Consider the following 23,964-nt stretch of genomic DNA (forward strand, 5'->3'; position numbering starts at 1 on the left):
TAAGCCCAGCATCCATTAGCTATTCTTCCTGATGCTCTCTTTCCCCCAGCCCTCCCACATGCCCCCAGTATGTTGTTACCCCTATATGTCCATGTGTTTTCATCATTCAGTTCTCACTTATAAGTGAAATATGAGTGAGAACATGCCGTGTTGCCGTGTTTGGTTTTCTTTTTTCTTTCTTTTTTTTTTCTTTTTCTGAGACCGAGTCTCACTCTGTCACCCAGACTGGAGTGCAGTGGCACAATCTTGGCTCACTGCAACCTCTGCCTCCCAGGTTCAAGCAATTCTCGTGCCTCAGTCTCCCAAGTAGCTGGGACTACAGGTGTGCACCACCATGACTGGCTAATTTTTGTATTTTTAGTAGAGACATGGTTTCGCCATGTGGACCAGGCTGGTCTTGAACTCCTGACTTCAGGTGATCTGCCTGCCTCAGCCTCCCAAAGTGCTGGGATTACAGGCCTAAGCCACCGTGCCTGACCCCGTATTTGGTTTTCTGTTCCTGTATTAGTTTGCTGAGGATAATGGCTTCCAGCTCCATCCATGTCCCTGCAAAGGACATGATCTAATTCCTTTTCATGGCTGCATAGTATTACATGGTGTATATGAGCCACACTTTATCCAATCTATCACTGATGGGCATTTAGGTTGATTCCAGGTTTTCGCTATTGTGAATAGCAAATAGCATTTTTACTCTTTTTTTTTTTTTTTTTTTTTTTTTGAGACACAGTTTCGCTCTTATTGCCCAGACTGGAGTGCAATGGCACAATCTCAGCTCACTGCAACCTCTGCTTCCCAGGTTCAAGCAATTCTCCTGCCTCAGCCTCCCAAGTAGCTGGGATTACAGGCATGTGCCACCATGCCAGGCTAAGTTTTTGTATTGTTAGTAGAGACGGGGTTTCTCCACGTTGGTCAGGCTGATCTCGAACTCCCGACCTCAGGTGATCCGTCCGCCTCGGCCTACCAAAGTGCTCGGATTACAGGCGTGAGCCACCGTGCCCGGCCTGCAAATATCATTTTTATATGGCACAACTGAATAAAGAAAAGGCTCTGTCAACTCTCACTTATACAATTAAGTAAAATGTTTCATTGCCAGATTTTTCCACTCAATTAGAGGTTTATCATTATAAACTGTTAAAGACAGAGTTTTGTGAAAAATTAAGGATGTCATATCTATATGCCATTTTTTCTAGGTTCAATGATCTAACATTGATTCAACTTCGTATTGTATTATTTTTCATGCCATTAGGGACAATTTGGTCTTAATGAAAATTCAAGCAGGCACATATATATTCCTACTTGGATTCTCCACTTTTTTCAAGCTGCCAGGTTGTCTACCTCCTTTCAAACTCATTCTCCATGAAGTCTTTTCTTTTTCTTTCTTTTTCAGATTAACTCCACCTTTATCCCATGCCTGACCCATCCCTTAGTGTTCCTCAAGCACTTTCATAATGACGATAGTTCACGTGTTTATAGTGATCACTTTTTGTTGAATATTGGTCTCCACTGTATACAGTTATGTAAAGCACTTAACATGGAGGAACTTTACCCAATTCATTCAGTTACTTTTTGTTTTGTTTTGTTTTTTGAGACGGAGTCTTGCTCTGTCTCCCAGGTTGGAGTGCAGTGGCATGATCTTAGCTCACTGCAGCCTCTGCCTCCCGGGTTCAAGCAATTCTCCTGTCTTAGCCTCCCGAATAGCTGGGACTGCAGGTGCATGCCACCACTTCTGGCTAATTTTTGTATTTTTAGTAGAGACAGCACCTCTACTAAAGGCTGGTCTCAAATTCCTGGCCTCAGGTGATCCGCCTGCCTCAGCCTCCCAAAGTGCTGAGATTATAGGCATGAGCCACCATGCCCAGCCTTCATTCAATTATCATACTAGGAGATTGACTGGTTGACTTGGAAGGTTAACTTTTTTGTGTTTTGTATAAAAAGAAACATAAAATTAGCATTTCAGAGAGTGACCTTGGGTGCCATTTAAACACATGTGAAATCTGCTTTGCTTTTGCATGATTCCGGAGGGAAGACTACAACCTCTCCTTATTGAATTCCTTATGTGCTAAACTTTGTGAAAGAAATTACTTTTTCCATTTCACTTTACACAAGACTTTGTCATCTAGGGACTGCCAGTGATAACAACAGGGCCTCCTGTTTCTAGTGTTCCAAGAACACCTCCCCAACCCACTGGTAGGCCTCTGTGGAATTTTAAAACTCCACTCAGTGCAAACAATGGGAGCGTCGTGATCCTAGTTGGGTGACCTGGCTTTGTGCACAGCTGGATTATCTGGCCTGGTTAAATTCTGAAATTGTATATGCAGATCAGCAACACTGGGGTTACAGGATTTAAATACTTAAGTCAGAACCTTCATTACACATTTGAGTTAGATGTGTATTTCCTAGAAGATAGTAATGGGCAGTCTTGTCAAGAATAGACAGTGAAAAATGTCAAGTGCCATACAAATATATTTTGGTTGTAACCTGAAAAATTCCTCAGTTGACAGTGGGTACAAATGGGGTAGTATTTACAATTGTAACTCCGGAGTCATTGGAGTGTCCCCATTGACTGGTACATTGACTTCTGTGTTTGCCAGAGAAACATTCTCGAAAAGAGTTCTCTAAAAAAAGTATTTGCAGTCCCAGCTACTCAGGAGGCTGAGGCAGGAGAATTGCTTGAACCTGGGAGGTGGGGGTTGCGGTGAGCTGAGATTGCGTAACTGCACTCCAGCCTGGGTAATAGAGCGAAAACTCTGTCTAAAAAAAAAAAAAAAAGTATCTCCAGGGCCAGGCCAGTTACGTGTGTTTGTGTACAAGTCTGCTCCTCCTCGGGTGCCATGTTTCTTTTTTTTTTTTTTTTTTGAGACGGAGTCTCTCTCTGTCGCCCGGGCTGGAGCGCAGTGGCTGGATCTCAGCTCACTGCAAGCTCCGCCTCCGGGTTTACGCCATTCTCCTGCCTCAGCCTCCCGAGTAGCTGGGACTATAGGCGCCCGCCACCTTGCCCGGCTAGTTTTTGGTATTTTTTAGTAGAGACGGGGTTTCACCGTGTTAGCCAGGATGCTCTCGATCTCCTGACCTCGTGATCCGCCCGTCTCGGCCTCCCAAAGTGCTGGGATTACAGGCTTGAGCCACCGCGCCCGGCCGGGTGCCATGTTTCTACAGGTATGCTGCCATATCACTGGGCTTCTCGTCTTGTCAAAATTGGGTAGAGCTTTAGGATGATGTGAAGGTAGGAGGCCAGAGATTTCCATTCTCTTATGATATATATATTTTTTGTTGTTAAAGTCGTCCCAAAATAGGGCTGCCTGTGCTCCGAGATTTTAATGGAAACAACTCTTTCCATTTTTATTTTTATTTTATATATTTTTTGAGACGAAGTCTTGCTCTGTCACCCAGGCTGGAGTGCAGTGGCGCAATCTTGGCTCACCACAACCTCCGCCTCCTGGGTTCAAGTGATTCTCCTGCCTCAGCCTCCTGAGTAGCTGGGATTACAGTGTGCACCACCACGCTCAGCTAATTTTTGTATTTGTAGTAGAAATGGGGTTTTGCCATGTTGGCCAGGCCGGTCTCGAACTCCTGACCTCAGGTGATCCACCTGCCTCAGCCTCCCAAAGTGCTGAGATTATAGGCATGAGCCACTGTGCCCAGCCTTTCCATTTTTATTTGCATACTGATCTCATATTTCCTCTCCTCTCAGAGTCAAAGGCTGTGCCAAGCTCCTCCCTCCCAGTAAGTTCTTCTGCAAGGTTACTCAGGCCAGGAAGGACTTCTGGTATGCCCCAGCAGCTGGCCAAAGTCCAGATCTTCTCATCTCACTAGGACCTATGATGGCACACCAAAACCCTCACACCTTCTCACCTTCCCCATGAACTGTGAGCCTTCATACTTCAGATCCAATCCCTTCCTTTTCTGAACTCTATATTCTCTAGGCACTACACAATTTTAAAACTTCTTAGTTTATGAACTTAATTCTGCATCCCAGGCAGCACAACTCAAAGCTTTCTGAGGTTAACAACTCACCATTAAAATACCCTGTCTTCTCCCATCACACTAACTGAGGGTTCCGTCAATATTTGCTTGATTGACACTGACAAATATAGGTGGATTCTTTTAGTTAAGGCTAAACACCTCTCCGACAGGGGAAAATACTAGACTTCTAAATAAGTATCCCAAATTTTACAGTTTCCATCTTCCTCTGCCTGATGATGAAGGTGAAAACTGAGAGTAAAACAAAAATATTACATCATCCAAAAAGCCCTAACATACCTTATTTATTTGCTTTGTTGAATTCTTTTTATCACAAAACAGGTCTTTATTTGCACCTGTCCTGTAGAGAGTTGCTGTTTGCAATGTTTCACACACTCAATTTACATGGCTAGCTGAGTTTGTTTGCTGAATAAAAGGCAAAGAGACCAAGTTTGGGCAATTGGATCTCCCCTAGGTCAATTTGCTTCGCCCAGAGATAAAGTTTTCTGTAGGCAAAGCCGGGTCCCATTCCTCACCCCTGCCCTTCTCCACTCCAATGAAGGGAGGATTGCATAATTTCTAGCAAAAATTTGTGCCTGATTCATGTTATATTTTATTCCTATTCATGCCACTTTCTTTAACAATGAAGAACATTTTTCCACTTATTTGAGTCTCAGTAAAATAATCGGAACATAATAAGATCAAGTTCATATTGAAAAATATGAAAACAGTGTCTGAATAGAAGATCTTTTTCACTAAATATTAAGTACCCATTGTATATGCTAGATATACATTATATATATTAACCCATTATATAGATCACACCGAGTAATGACTTAATAAGAAGGGGTAAAAAAAAATCCAAAAAGGAATTGGAGAGTTTTGGAAGGAATCTTGTCCATTTGATTTATTGTAAAGGAAAGGAAGCTGAGGTCCAGAGAGTTTACACTGCCTCATGCCACGAGACAAGTTAGAGGCAAAGCTCAGGACGACTTGGCAAAATCAAAATTACAAGTATAAAGATATCGTGCAGTTATAGATTTGAGGCATATTTGGAAATTGTCCAAGTTCAAGAGAGTGCTATGTTATTAATCTTAATTTAACTAGTTATGCCTTTTTTACCTTTTAATTTTGTACTACCAGTTTTTTTTGTGGCATAGTGTCTATTACTTTTGTTAAATATTTGATGAGGCAGTAGCCATACTGAAGTTAATGTCACCAAAGAAACCAGGTGAATTAGGACTGAATATCACTACCACCAGATTTAAAAGTTTAACTTTGTGGTTTATATGGTAATTCAGACCTGAAAAAAAATAGATGGTTATTTTCTTTCCCCTAGAGACAGGGTCTCACTATATTGCCCAGGCTGGACTCCATCTCTTGGGTTCAAGAGATCCTCCTGCCTCAGTCTCCTGAGTAGCTAGGACTCTAGCTGCACACCACTGCACCTGGCAATATTATAAAGTTTTAACGTTATAAAAATAATGTACCATTAGACTAAGTTTGGGGAAAAGGAATGGATATATTGCCTGAAGCAGTATAGAATACACAAGGGTGGCATAAAAACTATTTTGAGCAGAAGGGATTTGAGTTCTGAAATCTCTTATCTGCCTAAAAGCAGAGCCTTCCAAAAGAACTCAAGAGGCCGGGCGCGGTGGCTCAAGCCTGTAATCCCAGCACTTTGGGAGGCTGAGACGGGCAGATTACGAGGTCAGGAGATCAAGACCATCCTGGCTAACATGGTGAAACCCCGTGTCTACTAAAAAAAAATACAAAAAACTAGCCGGGTGAGGTGGCGGGCGCCTGTAGTCCCAGTTACTCAGGAGGCTGAGGCAGGAGAATGGCGTAAACCCGGGAGGCGGAGCTTGCAGTGAGCTGAGATCAGGCCACTGCACTCCAGCCCTGGCGACAGAGCGAGACTCCGTCTCAAAAAAAAAAAAAAAAAAAAAAAGAACTCAAGAAACCTTAACTTGCCATAGATTAGATTCCCTCCCTGGAAGCAATCAGGGAAGACTGACCCTTATCACCAGAGATGAGAAGTCTGCACCACACCTGAACAGATATTGTCACCAAAACTATCGTATCACTGGTCTGTTCTCCTAAGGACCCATTTATGTTTCCAAAAAGTCATTTGTTTTCCCATAAGTGCCCTTCTCTTCCATTTCTCCTATTCTATTAAGATGGCATATATAAAGCAAAACAAAAAACAAAAAAACACACATAAAAAAAAAAGAAAAAAAAGATGGCATGTGAGCCCCAAATTCTAACTGCCCATCTGAGTCACTTGTTGTTGTTTTTTTTTTTTTTTTTTTTTTTTTTTTTTTTTTTAGATAGGGTTAAGTTTTGGTTGCCCAGGCTGGAATGCAGTGGCACAATCATAGCTCACTCAGCAACTTCTGAGTCACATTTACTTGGGAACGCCCATATCTACATACATACAATTAAATTTTGTTTTCTCTTGCTAATCTTTTTTCTGTCAATTTCATTTGCTGGTGCCTAATAATAAATCTAAGAGGGAACAGAAGTTTTTCTCCTTGACACATCTATAATCTCACCATCAGAGTAACACATCTATTATCAGTTTTGCATATTCAATCTTTTCTACTTCATTTATTTTTACATGATTATAATTCTGGTTAACATGATCTGTTATTAAATATTTATCTCAGGGACATGACAATTAGTGGTCAAGTAACAGAAAATGTATGACCTTTTATAAACTAAGTGACTTAAATCAGATAAAATAATAAAATAGGCCATGAAAAACATAATAATCTAGTGTCTGGAAGATGTACAAATATGATGAGAATTATTCACTAAGAATCATTACTTGTAACTTGAGACCCAGGAAAGGTCCCTTGGCCTTTTTTTGTTGTTGTTGTTTAAACGAAAATACCATCGATTCATGTAACAACAGGTTTGTGGATTCTTGAGTGAATGAGTCTGCCTTAAGTGAAAAAGGCAGTTTAAGAGCATTATTGCCAGTGAAAGTTCTGTTGTCAAACTTTATTTGGTTTTCATTAGTTCTCTTTTGGAGGAAAAGATAAAAGGCAATTGGTGCTCACAGTTTCTGACTAGAAAAGGAACAACTGAATAGCTGAACCCTTCTCTCCCACAGTCTTCCCTGCATTTAGCCATCTCCCCCTTGTTGGGAGAGCCCAGATGCCAATTATTCTAACAAGAAATTGATAGCGAGATTCGACAAGGCAACAACAACAACAAAGAAATGGGAGAGCACAACAAACCACAAACCTTTCATCGTAAAAATGGGGAGCCAGTGGCAGGGAACCGCATTACAACTCAGTTTAGAACTTTTTTCCCACCTTGTAATCTAAAGAGGGCGATATCAGTTTTCCTCTCGGAGTACCAATTTTTTTCTACTAGTTTCTCAACAGTGAGTCTTCCACAAATGATGTTTGACTATTTCTAGATCACAACTCCTTAAAAGCCAGATTTATGAGCTGTAATTATGTAGGTAAAAGCTGAGAAAATTACTGAAAGTTCTTCTTTGTCCGCCCACCCCGGCAACATGCTCATTTTCTCTCTTGCAGTGTTTTAGGATTAATCAGCAGCTGTAGCGAACCCTGTAGGATCGTCTCTAAACACTTTTGCCAAGACCAAAAATATGAATCTGCAGACAGAGCATTTTGTAAACGATCAGTAGTCCTTTTCCTTTTTTGCCAGCTGGTAGTTAGTCAAATACTGTTTTGTAAATAAATCATCTGCAGGAATCCTCATCAGGTCAGCTGTAAATGTGTCAGTTTGAGGAAAACAAACAGGACAGCACTTACCAGTTAATTTTCTGTGAGGAGAGAAGCTATTGTCATGCCTGGGTGTACCTTCCCTGTTCCAGAATGAAATGGAGGGTGGTGTTCAGAACGGCTGCATTCCTCATTCCACTTTTATCTGGCTTTTGAAATGACAGTGTAGAGAAGAATGATGTTGGGTTTTGAATGTGGTTCTTCCCTTCCCCCACCACCCTCCATAAAAATTCATCATGCAATCCTAGAGAAAAGTAAGCAATGAACATACTGTACAAATTAATTCTTTCGACCAGCATGTGTTGGTGTAACAAGTTTGTTTTTGGAATGGAAATCACTGCTACTAGCTGTTCTGCAGGCTGAAAATCAGTTACGGATGGGGGGCACCCACCCCTCCTTTATCTGGGTAGGCTTTTGCTTATGAAAAGTCAAGTTAAATTAGCAGAGATGGAATGTTCTTCAAATGCATGGTATAAGGCTCATCAGGAGATTTTACTTTCTGTGCTTCAGTGTGTCCTGATAGTGAAGAGATGGAATCACATATTGGTTAATTGTGCATTTTAACTTTTTTTTTTTTTTTTGAGTCGGAGTCTCACTCTGTCACCCAGGCTAGAGTGCAATGGCACAATCTCGGCTCACTGCAACCTCCGCCTCCCAGGTTCAAGTGATTCTCCTGCCTCAGCCTCCCGAGTAGCTGGGATTACAGGCACCCACCACCATGCCCCGTTAAGTTTTGTATTTTTAGTAGAGACGGGGTTTCACCATGTTGGCCCTGCTGGTCTTGAATTCCTGACCTCAGGTGATCCACCCACCTCAGTTTCCCAAAGTGCTGGGATTACAGGCATGAGACACCATGCGTGGCCTTAAAGATTTGATTTTTTTTTTTTTTGAGATGGAGTCTTGCTCTGTTGCCCAGGCTGCAGTGCAGTGGTGTGATCACGGCTCACTGCAACCTCCACCTCCTTTGTTCAAGGAATTCTCACGTCAGCCTCCTAAGTAGCTGGAATTACAGGCATGCGCCACCATGCCCAGCTAATTTTTTTGTATTTTTAGTAGAGATGGGGTTTCACCATATTGGCCAGGCTGGTCTCGAACTCCTGACCTTGTGACCCACCCACCTCAGTCTCCCAAAGTGCCCAGCCTAAAGGTTTGATTTTTATCCCTGGTCACCATCTGTGGGCCTGGCAGATGTGGGCACATCTGTGTACCTGAGGCAGGATTCAGAATTCATAAATTCAAGGGATAAGAAGTGTGGAGCTGGAAGGTAGGCACGCCTTGATGTGGCGAGCTTACCTCTGACAGCTAGCTATCTTTATTTTTTATTTATTATTATTATTATTATTATTTGAGATGGAGTCTTACTCTGTTGCCCAGCATGGAGTGCAGTGGCGCAATCTCGGCTCACTGCAAGCTCCGCCTCCCGGGTTCACGCCATTCTCCTGCCTCAGCCTCCCGAGTAGCTGGGACTATAGGCGCCCGCCACCACACCTGGCATATATATATATATATATATATATATATATATATATATATATATTGTATTTTTAGTAGAGACGGGGTTTCACCATGTTAGCCGGGATGGTCTTGATCTCCTGACCTCGTGATCCGCCCGCCTCGGCCTCTCAAAGTGCTGGGATTACAGGCGTGAGACACTGAGCCCGGCTGCTATCTTTATTTTTGAATGGTCTAACTTCAGCTTAACAATGTGATACCTGAAATTGCACATTGTTAGGCCGTGAAAGGTCAGCTGCCAGAGAAGCACAGGATTTTGTTTTTGTCCACTGTTAAAGACCAAGTGTAGGAAATCTAAAGCAGGAATTCTCACGGTGGGGGTCGGAAAAAGTGGGGAGCACTTTTTCAAACTATAAATATCCCTCTGCTCTATAAGAATATATGCTCTTCCACACCTACCCGCAATCCCTTGATTCAATCTTGGCATATTTTTCAGTGTTTTGTGAAACCGGATGAATAGATGTGGTCAGTGAAGGGGGTACTTAGTAGAGCTCTGCTAGTTTCCATTCCTTTGCATTAGCAGTATTAATATTTACTATAGTCTATACTATGTTCTGTAATCACACAAAATCACAATTTCATCTGTAAAAGTCATTATTGAGGAGAATCTCAGGAAGTTTGGGTTACTTTATATGAGTTTATTTTTGGCTGTAGAGCAGGAACCATTGAGTAGCAAAGAATATAAAAAGCGACAAGAGAAATGACATTGATCAAGGACTGTCCTATGTGCCAAGGGTAGTTTAAGCACAGTACACAATGAAACCCAGGAAACTGTATGCATTTTTATGTTTTAGCCACCACCTAAAACAATTAAAACATATGCTTTCTTAGCTTTGAAATTAGTCTAAGAAACAATAAATAAAAGGAATAATAAATAAAATATCTCTGCAAATGTGCCTTATAGTTTGATGTATGTTTGAAGAGCTTCCCTTTGACACCCTAAGGTATGACTTGCAGTTGATCTGTTATGCAAAAGGAGCTGAAGTGCTCAGGTGTACTAGAGATAAGCTACTTGCCACCTCGGAGCATTAAGGGTATAGTAGATACCAGCCAGGCTGGTTGGTGCATCGGTTAAGCTGGTGGGCCAGTTAATTGGAGATCTGTTAAGAGAGCCTTTCGTGTAAGTGGCAGAGTTGGGGTTTGGTTCCAGACGTTCTGACTTCAAATACCGTTATCTTAAGAGACTTAATCATTGGGCTATCCATCTCCTTATTGGAAGAGACATTTACAGAATTGAGTGTATGAGAGGAAGGGATAGCAAAACTTCTGCCAGGTAGAAGGATTTCAGGATAGTTTTGCCACTTTTTTTTTTTTTTTTTTTTTTTTTTTTTGAGAAGGAGTCTCGCTCTGTCGCCCAGGCTGGAGTGCAGTGGCCGGATCTCAGCTCACTGCAAGCTCCGCCTCCCGGGTTTACGCCATTCTCCCGCCTCAGCCTCCGGAGTAGCTGGGACTACAGGCGCCCGCCACCTCGCCCGGCTAGTTTTTTTGTATTTTTTTTTAGTAGAGACGGGGTTTCACCGTGTTAGCCAGGATGGTCTCGATCTCCTGACCTCGTGATCCGCCCGTCTCGGCCTCCCAAAGTGCTGGGATTACAGGCTTGAGCCACCGCGCCCGGCCAGTTTTGCCACTTTTTAAAAAATCATTTGCAAATTTTCTGAAGGCTGTTATGGCTAGTATTTCAAGGGGTTTCTTTTTATAATATATATATATTTTTTTAAAAAATAGAGACAGGAGCTGGGCGTGGTGGCTCACACCTGAAATCCTAGCACTTAGGGAGGTGGAGGTGGGTGGATCACCTGAGGTCTGGAGTTCGAGACCAGCCTGACCAATATGGTGAAACCCTGTCTCTACTAAAAATACAAAAATTAGCCAGAAGTGGTGGTGTGCGCCTGTAGTCCCCAGCACTTGGGAGGCTGAGGCAGGAGAGTCGCTTGAACCAGGAGGTGGAGGTTGCAGTGAGCCGAGATAGTGCCACTGCACTCCAGCCTGGACAACACAGCAAGATGCCGTCTCAAAATAAAAATAAAAATAAAAATAGAGACAGGGTCTCACTGTATTGCTCAGGCAGGTCTTAAACTCCTGGGCTCAAGTAATCCTCCTGCCTCAGCCTCCCAAAGTACTGGAATTACAGGCATAGGGCACCATGCCTGGTCTCAACGGGTTTTTGACAGGAGAATGTGTGCAAGGAGGTCTATAGGGCCAACTGGGCTCAGAGATGGAAGATACACAATGCCACTATCATATTATTCTGGGGAATAGGATCTCCCATTTCATAAAAATAGCACTTCTCCACTAATGCTTGAAATATCACTATTAGAAAACTGTTCTTTTGAAGATATTACATTGTAAAAGAGAAGATTCATATTAATCTAATGAAGCTTCAATAGTGAGAAAGGGTTGGGCGATTTTAAGTGGGTCATCCCCTCCCCTCCCCTCCCCTCAACCCCACGAGAAAAATTGGGGTTGCCAACTTGGCCTTTCATCTTTTGATATCATTAAGGTTAGTATTATTCTTTCTCTTTCTTGTGTGATGTTAGAATAGCATATTTCCCCCAAACATCTAAAAACTCTGATGATAGAAATTTTAGAAATAGACATTTGGGAGAATATTATATCATCAGGTCATATTAATTTTTGTCAATTATCTTTTCTAACCTTTTTGTTGTTGTTTGAAAAAGAAATCTGTCTGGAACAAAAGCATTGGAAAAGATATATACAAAAGGACACTTTCTTACAAAGAAGCTGATTAATGAGAAACAAAGACACTTCAGTTTTTTCCTCCTGTCATACAGGGTAATGACTATCTTGCGTAAATGCCTTTCTTAGGCCTGGCTCTTCAGGGTAGTCATGTTGGAGATTACACTTAGGGGGCCCTTACTTGGTTAAACTGTGAGGCTGGAGACACACAAAGCTTTTTCCAGAGACTGAAATGGACTCACAGTGGCAGGCTCAGTAGCCCTGGGGGTCACAGCAAGGAACCATGGCAACCCAACCATACAGGGAAGTTTTCATCCACTTAAAGCAGAGAATTCTTAAAGGCTTCTAAATGAGGAGGAAGCCTTGTCTAGATTCTTGCTTCTAATTCTGTTTTGCCCCATGTAGAAAGTAAGTCCTGAGTATACTCAGTGGGAAAGTCTGCGGAGGACTTAGTTCTCCATCTCTTCCACTAAGATTTCCGAAGTTCTAATTACCTGTAGAAATGCGGGGAACAGCTTCTGTTTTATCTCTACTTTGAATAAACCTTACTTTTAATATGCCAAATGCAAATTCAAAAGAGATCCAGATTCAAAACATTTTTAGGTTGGTTTTCTTAACTACAATCTACTGACTCAGACACATGGTATGCAGGCGGGGTGTGAAGCTTTGGGGGGCAAGGCAAGCACTCACCTCTCAGAAGTTGCCGGTGCCTGCGGCTGCTGCAGGAAAGCGCGTGACCAAAGTTTTCAGGGCTCTGGGCTCTGTCTGAATCCTTGTGGTTTAATGATTTCTCTGGGAGAACAGGTCACAGCTGCCCTGAGTCTAGGAAGTATTTCCTCTCTTTGCAACAAAGGGAGATACATAATCTTTTAAGTTATTGCCCTGGAAAAGGAAATGTGGTTTGCCAGTGGTTAAGTAAATCTGTTGTACATCAGTTAGTCAACAGCATCTGGGTGACACCATTGTTGGCCCTGATTTAAGAGAAAGGGCTGCTGTGGACATTCAGGTCACTCCCAATTACCTACTCTAATTATGCTACTTTTCTCATTAAACTGCAGATAATTGTGGCTATGATGTAAGTGTATCTGGAGTTTTCCAAAATGCCACATTTTAGGAAAGGAAAAGGATCAGATAAAACAGCATATTTTCTCAACCTCTTTAAACTTGTTCAGCTGCTACTTTTGCATTTTTCATTAGGAAATTGGTAGCCTGGGGGCTCACTGCAGCTGTGAATGTGTTTTGTTTGTGAAGCAGTGTTTTCTAGAGTTTGAATTAATTTCCAACCTTTAGAAGTCAGGAATCTTAGCCATCTAGATTATTGGCTCCTCATGAAAAAATCAGCAGATTTGGGTACACTGGACCCGTGTCCCAACAAGGATACTGTTTGAGCTGCCTGCGTAGTGGCTTACTCCCAGCACCACCTGCCCGCTTTTGGCAGGGCATTGCGTGCCAGCTCCACACCTTTCTCCTCTGTCCCCCTCACTCATGGACACCGTCTGGATCCTCCAGCAATTTGCACTTTCAATTTTTGTATCTCTTTCTGATTCTTTTCCTATTGAGTTTCTTCCATTTAGGAAAATTGAATATGCAGAATGATAAGTCACTGGGTGCTTATTTTTATTGCATAAGGAACTTTAGATTTGTTCATTAAAAGAAAATGAATCCCCAATGTTTCCCTACTAAAACCTGAATGCATTATAAAGCATTATGAAATTAACAAAACCAACCATGCCGAGCTTAACTATGGAATGGAGGTATGATGAAAGGCCATGTAGGAGGAAGCAGTCCACCCAGGTGTAGGCAATAAAGGGACTACTGTCTGTAGGGAATTTAAAAAACGATAATAAAATCAACTAAAGCCCTTCTGCTTTTTGTTGGCACCATGTGCCAGCAATTCTCAACTCAATGAACTACTCCTCCCCTCAAGAGACCTCTTGTTGGTTTTGGTTTAAGTTGTGAACAATTACTGTGATTATAATGAGCTGTAGTTTCATGAATATGTATAATCTACTCTTAAATAGACAATGTATTTTACATAAAAAATAACTATTCTTATTTTAATGTTTGTTACTTCTCTTTAATTGACAATGTATTTTACATTGAAGATAACTGAAACAACTCCCATTTATAAAGATGCCCCGATGCCATGTGTTGATTCAGATATGCTTTCTCTTGAGATTAAGTTGATAATGGTTCCAAAACATTGGCACAGCTTGTATTTTCCCATTGCGATCTATGTGCCTGCATTCAAGCAATAGATTCAAAATACATAATGATAGCAAAACCATGGCAAAATAAAGAAGCAGAAGTTGGCATTTCAACTTCTTTATTCCATATTCTCTCTTGGAAGTTTTAGTTTTTTTTTTTTTTTTTTTTTTTTTTTTTTTTTGAGACGGAGTCTTGCTCTGTCGCCCAGGCTGGAGTGCAGTGGCCGGATCTCAGCTCACTGCAAACTTCGCCTCCTGGGTTTACGCCATTCTCCTGCCTCAGCCTCCCGAGTAGCTGGGACTACAGGCGCCCGCCACCTCGCCCGGCTAGTTTTTTGTATTTCTTTTAGTAGAGACTGGGTTTCACTGTGTTCACCAGGATGGTCTCGATCTCCTGACCTCGTGATCCGCCCGTCTCGGCCTCCCAAAGTGCTGGGATTACAGGCTTGAGCCACCGTGCCCGGCCGGAAGTTTTAGTTTTTAAAAATTTTAAACAGTGAAACCAAAAGTCCTTCAAGGTGTACTATTTTTTTTCCCCTTTGGCAATTGTAAATTTTAGTCCATAGATGAAATTTTTGGCTGAATTTGGATATTTTTTACATTAATTTTTTTTTTTTTTTTGCGATGGAGTCTCACTGTGTCGCCCAGGCTATAGTGCAGTGGCACGATCTCGGCTCACTGCAACCTTTGTCTCCCGGGTTCAAGCGATTCTCCTGCCTCAGCCTCCCCAGTAGCTGGGATTACAGGCATGTACCACCACGCCCAGCTAATTTTTGTATTTTTAGTAGAGATGGGGTCTCGCCATGTTGGCCAGGCTGGTCTTGAACTCCTGATCTCTAGTGATTTGCCCACCTTGGCCTCCCAAAGTGCTAGGATTACAGGCATGAGCCACAGTGCCCAGTCTAAAAATTATTTCAAAAAATGGTCACTTTGGGAGCTGAGGCAGGAGGATCACTTGAGCCCAATAGTTCAAGACCAGCCTGGGCAACATAGTGAGACTCTGTCTCTACCAAAAAAAAAAAAAAAAAAAAGCTGGGTATGGTGGCTTGTACCTGTGGTCCCAGCTACTTGGGAGACTGAGGTGGAAGGATCGCTTGACCCTGGGACTTTGAGACTGCAGTGAGGTGTGATTGTGCCACTGCATTCTGGAGCCTGGGTGACAGAGCAAGACCTTGTCTCAAAAAAAAAAAATTTAAAAAAAAAGAGGAGGGAAAAGTTAAAAATAACAATTTTTTTTTTAATATTCTATTTTAAAACTACAAACTGAATCAAGAAGTAAAGACATTATGGCAATGATGTGATTTAGTAGTTGCCTAAATTGTATGTTCTGCAGACATTTCAATTTTTTAAAAATTTAGTTATTAATTGCTGGACAATTATTTGCATAAGATATTATTATGTCATACTATAAGCAAGAGAGCTATGGTCAAATTGTTAGATATAAAAACTGTGAGGAAATCATTGTCCATTTTTTCTTTTCTTGTACTGTGGCTATATATTACTCATTTATTTTTAATTTAGCTTCCTGGTATAATTATATATTATGAGGTTCAATTAAAAAAAAATTCTGTGGTAGCTCATGCCTTAGTGTGGTGGCTCACACCTGAAATCCCAGCACTTCGGGAGGCTGAGGCGGGAGGATTGCTTGAGTGCAGAAGTCCGAGACCAGCCAGAGCAACATAGTGAGACCCTGTCTGTAAAAATTAGCATGGCAGCATATGCCTGTAGTCCAAGCTACTTGGAGACTGAGATGTGAGAATTACTGGAGCCCAGGAGGTTGAGGGTGCAGTGAACCACGATCGTGCCACTGTATTCCAGTCTGGGCAACAGAATGAGACTCTAAAACAAACACACAAACAAAAAAACACCTCACCATCTGCAATTTTTGTTTCATTTCATGATATTACTGAAATTATTCTGGTCATATTGAAAAAGAGGGTACTAAAAATTGATCTACTATAGTTGCCAGCCTAGATACACCACTGCAATGGTACACAGAGACATCAAAGTAATCTAGGAGGAAAAAGTTCCTGTGTACCCTCTTAAATTTGGAAGCTGGGGCTTGCAAACTGAACTGACAAAAGACAGATTAACAGGAGAAAAGATTTATTTCACGAGCACACAGGGTCTTCACAGAAAAGAATTAAAAACCCAAAGAAGCAGTTTGGAGCTTATATACCATTTTAACAAAGGGTGATAAATTGTAGAGGAGTGACTAGACAAAGGGAAGTGAGGTGGTTTGGGCTTCTAGGGGCAGTAAATTGTGGGCAGGTGACTAGGAAATGTACAGTAGACAAGGCTCGTTAAGTAAAGTTTGTTATGCAGGATATGAGGGTGATCTGGTTGTGACATCTCTCACCCCATTGATTGCCAAGGTTGATTCAGCTGATCTGGATGGCTAGGCAGGTGTCCTCTTCCTCCCTCACCACCCCATGTGCATCCTCCCAAAGCTGCATGCTTGGTGGAAGAGGATGACCATCCCCGATAAAGAAGGACTGATCTTTGGTCAAGGGTATAAGAGTAACCGTGCTCCCCTGCTAGAACCTCCAAACAAGCTCCCAAGTTTGTTATGCAGACTCAATTCAGTGTCATCTCCAGTGATGATAGTCTGGTGGTTAAAAATTGTTTTCTTTGTGGCTCACGCCTGTAATCCCAGCACTTTGGGAGGCCAAGGCAGGTGGGTCATGAGGTCAGGAGATCGAGACCATCCTGGCTAACATGGTGAAACCCTGTTTCTACTAAAAATACAAAAAATTAGCCGGATGTGGTGGCGGGCGCCTGTAGTCCCAGCTATTTGGGAGGTTGAGGCAGGAGAATGGCGTGAACCCAGGAGGCGGAGCTTGCAGTGAGTGGAGATCGCACCACTGCCCTCCAGCCTGGGTGACAGAGTGAGACTCCATCTCAAAAAAAAAAATTTTTTTTTTATTCTCCTCTCCTGGTACTAGAGACAAACACATCTTTATAAATGGAAACTTGTGTTATCTGTACAAAGGGAAACTTATGCACTGGTTTTAGGCAGAAAGGAAGAGAGCAAAGGTTCTTCCTGTGTCCACTATTTCTTAATTGCCTTCAGCTCGAAATAAACCTTATACCAAAGTGATATATTTGGGGGTGGCATATTCTGATCTGCTTCACAAACTTATCAATGTATGTCCAGGTTCATTGGGTTTCTTCTGTTCTGTTGGAGCTCTCTGTACTGAATTTTTAGAAAATTTTCTTTCTAAAAAAAATTGTAGTAAAAAACACATAAAACTTACTGTTTTAACCATTTTTAAAAAGAGATGAGGTCTTGCTATTTTGCCTAGGTTGTGCAGTGGCTATTCACAGGTACTATCATAGTGCATTATAGTCTCAAACTTCTGGGCTCATGTGATCCTCTTGCCTTAGCCTTCTGGGTAACTGGGAATACAGATACACACCACTGTGCCTGACTTATCTTGACCACTTTTATTTTTACTTACTTATTTATTATTATTATTTTTGACAGGATCTCAGCCTGTCACCCAGGCTGGAGTGCAGTGGCATGATCATGGCTCACTACAGCCTTGACCTCCTGGGCTTAAGTGATCCCGTCACATCAGACTCCCAAAGTGCTGGGATTACAGTTGTAAGGCGTGTGTCTGGACCCTAACCATTTTTTGGGAGCAGGTATGGGGATGGAGTCTCACTCTGTCGCCCAGACTGAAGTGCAGTGGCACGATCTTGGCTAACTGCAACCTCTGCCTCCTGGGTTCAAGCGATTCTCCTGCCTCAGCCTTCCAAGTAGCTGGGATTACAGGCGCCTGCCACCACACCTGGCTAGTTTTTGTATTTTTAGTACAGACAAGGTTTCACCATGTTGGCCAGGCTAGTCTCGATCCACCTGCCTCAGCCTCCCAAAGTGCTGGGATTATAGGTGTGAGCCACTGCACCTGGTCCCCTGATTTTCAAAAGGAGATCTCAGCTGATCTTTTCAGCCATCCTGAAGAAGGGAGTCAACCTCACAGTGGCAATGTAAATAGACAGAAAGAACAGTCCAAGCAGGTCCTGACAGGACAGCCTGATTTGCCTGGAGTGGCAGAGGTCCAGATGGAGTTGCTGGAAGAAGGAGGATAGAAAAGAGCCCAGACCATTATCTTTACCACAGGCTTTGGAGATGCTTGATATCTTTGGAATGAAACTGTCCATAGAATAAGATGCTAGTGGCTTGTTTAGACTTTACTGAGTTACAATCATGGTCACACTGTAGCATCTTCCACTCACCCATTCAAAGGAACTTTTAAAATGATAACTTTGGTTGAGTGCAGTGGCTCGCACCTATAGTCTTAGCACTTTGGGAGGCTGAGGCTAGCAGATTACTTGAGTCCAGGAGTTAAAGACCAGCCTGGGCAACATGGAGAAACCCCATCTCTACAAAAAATACAAATAAGTAGCCAGGCGTGGTGGTGCATGGCTGTAGTTCCAGCTTCTCAGGAGGCTGAGGTGGGAGGAGTGCTTGAGTCTGGGAGGTTGAGGATGCAGTGAGTTGTATTCATGGCACTGTACTCCAGCCTCGGTAACAGAGCAATACCTTGTCTCATAAAAAAAAAGAAAAGAAAAGAAAAAAACCCCCAAATCCCCCAAAACAAAAAACCTTTTTTCTTTTCTTTTTGAGACAGAATTTCGCTCTTGTTGCCCAGGCTGGAGTGGAATGGCACGACCTCGGCTCACTGCAACCTCTACCTCCCGGGTTCAAGCGATTCTCCTGCCTCAGTATCCCAAGTAGCTGGGATTACAGGTGCCCACCACCAGGCCCGGCTAATGTTTGTATTTTTAGTAGAGAAGGGGTTTCGCCACGTTGGTCAGGCTAGTCTCGAACTCCTGATCGCAGGTGATCTGCCCTCATCGGCCTCCCAAAGTGCTGGGATTACAGGAGTGAGCCACCGTGCCCAGCCAAAATCTTTTTTTTTTTCAATTAAAAAAGTTGCAGCCAGGCATGGTGGCTCACACCTATAATCCCAGCACTTTGGGAGGCCAAGGTGGGAGAATCACTTGAGTCTAGGAGTTCAAGACCAGCCTGGGCAACACAAGGAGACCTCATTTTGAAAATGACAAAAATCATTCTTAACCCACCCCCACCCCCATTTAGAGAAACCAGTCTTGACATTTTGGCATATTTTTAATATTTAAAAAATATGTGAGATTAGGTCAGACATGGAGTTTTATAGCCTACCCATTTTACTTACATCATGAGCATTTTTTCATGTCATTACATATTATTCACAAACATGCTTTTAATGGTTGCATAATATCATACTCTACAGAGTTCTTTAACGCATTTTTAAAAGTGACAACTAAATTTATTGCCACCCTAGAATACGAAAGTTTCAGTGCTGTCGAACCTGTCTTCCAAGCAATTACTGGTTTATCTCATGCAGTTATCAAGTTGTACCCTAAAGGATAAGTACATTTTAAGAAATATTAAAGTAAAAGACAAAACCTTAGCATAGGCTGCAATTTAGGCAAAGTAAAAAGAGAATCTGGTGTTATCTGTCAACAAACAATTTAGAAAGCTTTTTCCATAAAATTAAATAATGACGTGATATGTCATTCACTGTACTTGCAGCAGCATAATTACAATAATGAGACTTATTTAATATAATGAGACTATATTTTAAAAATGTTATTCCAAGCATGCTACTTGGTGTTGCTTTGCTATTAAGCTACTTAACATTTTCCATTTAAGTTTTTAGGAAATCCAGGAAGCAACGTGAGGAGAAATTTTTGTTGAATTATAAAGCATATTGAAATGGAAAAACAAAAGCCTCTCTTGCATCCTCTAGAGTCATGTAGCAACAGAGTTGGAAGCGTATAGCTTTAGCTAGAGTCCATAAGCTCTCTGCAATGAATACAAATTTATAGTGCTTTAAAACATAATAAAAAGAGCATACTTGATATTTTATTTCCTCTCCTGTCATCGTGGCTATCAAAAAGTTGCAGTTAATGTCACCTTTGGAAATTTGTCTGGAAACAAAACCAAAATTATTATGGCACCGATGCACATAAGGGTGATAAATGCAAAGAGCAGGGCACTCTTGGCCAGAAGAGAAAATGGAAATGGCACTGAAGAAATTACTTGCTGGTAGGAAAAGCAGAGTCAGGCTGATTAAGTGCTGTTGCACTTGCAGATAAAAGGCCCAGCCCTGAGAAAGACATTGACCACATATTTTCCAGGAGAGGTCTTTCCTCTCTAGAATGAGACTCTTCAACTTTCAATTTTGTGATTAGTCGCTTGTTTCAGAGGGAGAGGAGAGCTCATCAAATACTGATGGCAAGATCTGGGCCATTAGAAGGATGAGTTTTTAAATCCGAGTTGCTCTTGCACTGCCTGGCTAGATGACCATAAGCATGTTTCTGAAATTATTCAAGCCCTGGTTTTTTAATCTGGATAATGATATTACCTATATCATAATGTTGTTGTGAGGTTTCACTGAGATGGTATGTGTAAAGCACATAAAGAATAAAGTTTCAATAAATGTTTGTGTTTTTATTGTTACTTGCTATGAACTGCCCTAGATACTTTCTGGTTTTTATTTCTTTCTTCTTTTTGAGACAGTCTCACTCTATCTTCCAGGTTGGAGTGCAGTGGCGTGATCTTGGCTCACTGCAACCTCCACCTCCCTGGTTCAAGTGATCATCCTGCCTCAGCCCCTCCAGTAGCTGGGATTACAGGTGCATGCCGCTATGCCTGGCTAACTTTGTTTTGTATTTTTAGTAGAGACAGGGTTTCACCATATTGGCCAGGCAGGTCTTGAACTCCTGACCTCAAGTGATCCACCTGCCTCACCCTCCCAAAGTGCTGGGATTACAGGTGTGAGCCACCATGCCCAGCCTTATACTTTCTTTCTTTTGAGACAGGGTCTCACTCTGTTGCCCAAGCTGGAGTGCAGTGGCCATGATCTGCAGTCTCGACCTCCTGGACTCAAGTGATTCTCCCATCTCAGCCTCCAAAGTAACGGGAACTCTAGGCATGTGCCCCCACCATGCCCAGCTAATTTTTTTTTCTTGTAGAGTTGGGGTCTCACTATAAATAGATGAATCCCTAAATTGGGATTGGACCAGTAGAGTTCTTGACTTCACACAGGAAATAATTCACGAGTGAGCCAACAGAATAAAGTGCGAGCAATGGAAGTTTATTACAGGAATAGAGTATGGGAAAATGACTGCTCCATAGACAGAGCAGGGCTACCCCACAGGCAGAGAGTAGCACATACGGATTGCTGTCTAGCTAGATCTATAGCCATTCCTTAATTATGTGCTACATAAGGGGTGGGTCATTCACAGATTTTCTAGAAAAGGGGTGGAGAGGTTGCAGAACCAAGAGTTCCTCCCCTTTTAAACCATATTAGGTAACTTTCGGGCTTTGCCATGGCCATTTGTAAACTCATGGTGCTGGTGGGATTGTCTTAGCATGTTAATGCATTATAATTGGCTTATAATGAGCAGTAAGGGCAACTAGAAGTCCCTTTCGTCGCCATCTTGGCTGTAGCTGGTTTTGGCCAGTTTCTTTACACCATCCTGTTTTAATCATATTCTATTATTGATCAGCAGGATCATGACGGGTGCTCAGAAAACAAGTGCTGCTGATTACCAACCTCAGCTACGTTGCCCTGGTTGGTTTTGAACTCCTGGGCTCAAGTGATCCTCCTGCCTTGGCCTTCCAAAGTGCTGGGATTACAGGTGTGAGCCACCATGCCCAGACTGGTTAAACTTTCTATTGGTAAGGTGCTATACCACCTCTTCACCTTGTGACAGGGACCACAATTACCACCAAAAAATCCATTCCCTCCTTTCTTATCATCAGAACCACAGTTTTACTTAGGACAGCAGTATACTCAGACAAAACACTACATTTCCCAGCTTCCAGTGAAACTGAGCATGGCCACTAAGATTTCGGTAGAAAACACCGGCTGGGGCTTCAAGGAAAGCTGGCTCAGATTTCAAGGTATGACTTGGAAGGTCAACAAGACGGCTGTAGCTTCAGCAACTCTTGGAACTACAAGGGAAAGACAAGTGTAGGGGAGAAGTTACCAAAGCTGTCTCAGTTCAGAAATTCTTGAGGCACTGAAGTAATGCTAGCAACCTTTTGTTTCCAGACTTTTTGTCTCTTGAGAGATACAAGCTCTTATGTGTTTAGGTCACCATTACTTTGAGTTTGTTATGATATGTTGCCAGACCAAGTTGTGACTCACATACATCACACCGTGTTAAATTCCTTGAAAAATAAGGACAACTTCATCATTCAAGGTATCATTACAATAACATCTCATTGTGTGAGGTAATCTGGGTGACTTTGTGTTTGAAACAAATAAATGAAAAACTGACTTCAAACTCTCCCTTACAGAATTTTTGTGAAGATGGAATGAAAAGAAAGCACGTAAGTTCACCTGCTTAGCACAGCCCCTGACACATAGTGGTTACTTGGTTCATAGTGGCTAACATTATAGGGCTACCACAAAGGGAAACAAGCTAGGAAAAAATCCTGTTTATCGTTGGAGTAAAAAGCAGGGACAATCATTTTTTTTTTTTTTTTTTTTTTTTTGAGACGGAGTCTCGCTCTGTCACCCAGGCTGGAGTGCAGTGGCCGGATCTCAGCTCACTACAAGTTCCATCTCCCGGGTTCAACGCCATTCTCCTGCCTCAGCCTCCCGAGTAGCTGGGACTACAGGCGCCCGCCACCTCGACCGGCTAGTTTTTGGTATTTTTTAGTAGAGACGGGGTTTCACCGTGTTAGCCAGGATGGTCTCGATCTCCTGACCTCGTGATCCGCCCGTCTCGGCCTCCCAAAGTGCTGGGATTACAGGCTTGAGCCACCGCGCCCGGCCTGGACAATCATTTTTATAGCTTAGCCGTTGGCAGTCTGTATTGTTATTTTCCGAACCTCTTTTTGTCTGACAGTTCATTATTCAGGAGGATTTCAGCTCAAAAATAATTGAGAAGGCAAGGCCTTAAGGAAAGGCAATGGATTTCATGAGACTGGAATTACAAAAGGAGTGCCCTTCTATTTGAAGAGAGTGCCAAATAACAATTTGTGATCTCTGGATGTTATGTTTCTGGGACATGACCGCACCCTGTACCCAATATCTGAAGGGATTATGTCACTGTTGAGTGCTCGGGTAGGATGTAGATTCAGGAAAAGGCAGCTGTGCCTGCCGCTGAGAGTGTTCGTTGGGCATGGGCTGTTTGTTGCCTCTTCATTCTTCTTCATAGGTCGCACATGCAAATTCAGGTGGAGGTAGTATGTAACATGTGGTGGAAATTTGGGCTGTGATGTCAAAAGGTCACTCATTGGGTAAGCAGGTCTATTCTGAGCTGACTCTAGTCAGCCATATTGGTTCCAGCCAGTTTCAACCTGTCACCCAATTTTGTTGCAAAGGGAAGGGATTGTAACAAACTATTTCCTTATCTGCTGCCCTGCAAGACAATCTGGAGAATTTGTTGTTAGTTACCACATTCTCTAAGCCTGTAGGACACAGTTTCCAGAGGTTGGCTTACTCTTTCCTGATTCTCTACTCCTATTTGCCCGTAGTATAGTCAGGAACATAACATGGAGGAGGAAGGGACTCAGTGGCTCTTTGTGAAGTTTTTATTTTATTTTATTTTTTGAGAGAGTCTCACTCTGTTGCCTAGGCTGGAGTGCAGTGGCATGATCTCGCCTCACTACAACCTCTGCCTCCCAGATTCAAGAGATTTTCCTGCCTCAGCCTCCTGAGTAGCTGGGATTACAGGCACATACCATCACACTCAGCTAATTGTTTTTGTATTTTTAGTGGAGACAGGGTTTCACCATGTTGGCCAGGCTGGTCTCG

The 23,964-nt window shown here is 42.4% G+C and overlaps 1 protein-coding gene across 5 annotated transcripts in view; it reads right to left on the reverse strand.

Moving 5' to 3' along the window:
* GPR1 (G protein-coupled receptor 1) overlaps positions 1-12,856 on the reverse strand; it is a 48,480-nt gene extending 35,624 nt beyond the window's left edge. The window contains exons 1-3 of one of the 5 annotated variants that reach the window (XM_010352651.1): positions 12,621-12,856; positions 12,173-12,424; positions 7,752-7,866 (exon numbers count right to left, since the gene is read on the reverse strand). The gene's annotated coding sequence lies outside the window, so the exon portion shown is untranslated. Of the gene's footprint in view, positions 1-7,751; positions 7,871-12,172; positions 12,425-12,620 lie in introns of all 5 variants that reach the window. The other 4 variants (XM_010352652.1, XM_010352654.1, XM_010352653.1 and 1 more) reach the window with 4 other exon arrangements.
* Positions 12,857-23,964: the final 11,108 nt, after the last annotated feature.

The sequence above is a fragment of the Rhinopithecus roxellana genome, chromosome 14 (genome assembly GCF_007565055.1).
Source record: "Rhinopithecus roxellana isolate Shanxi Qingling chromosome 14, ASM756505v1, whole genome shotgun sequence".
Classification (NCBI taxonomy): Eukaryota; Metazoa; Chordata; class Mammalia; order Primates; family Cercopithecidae; genus Rhinopithecus; species Rhinopithecus roxellana.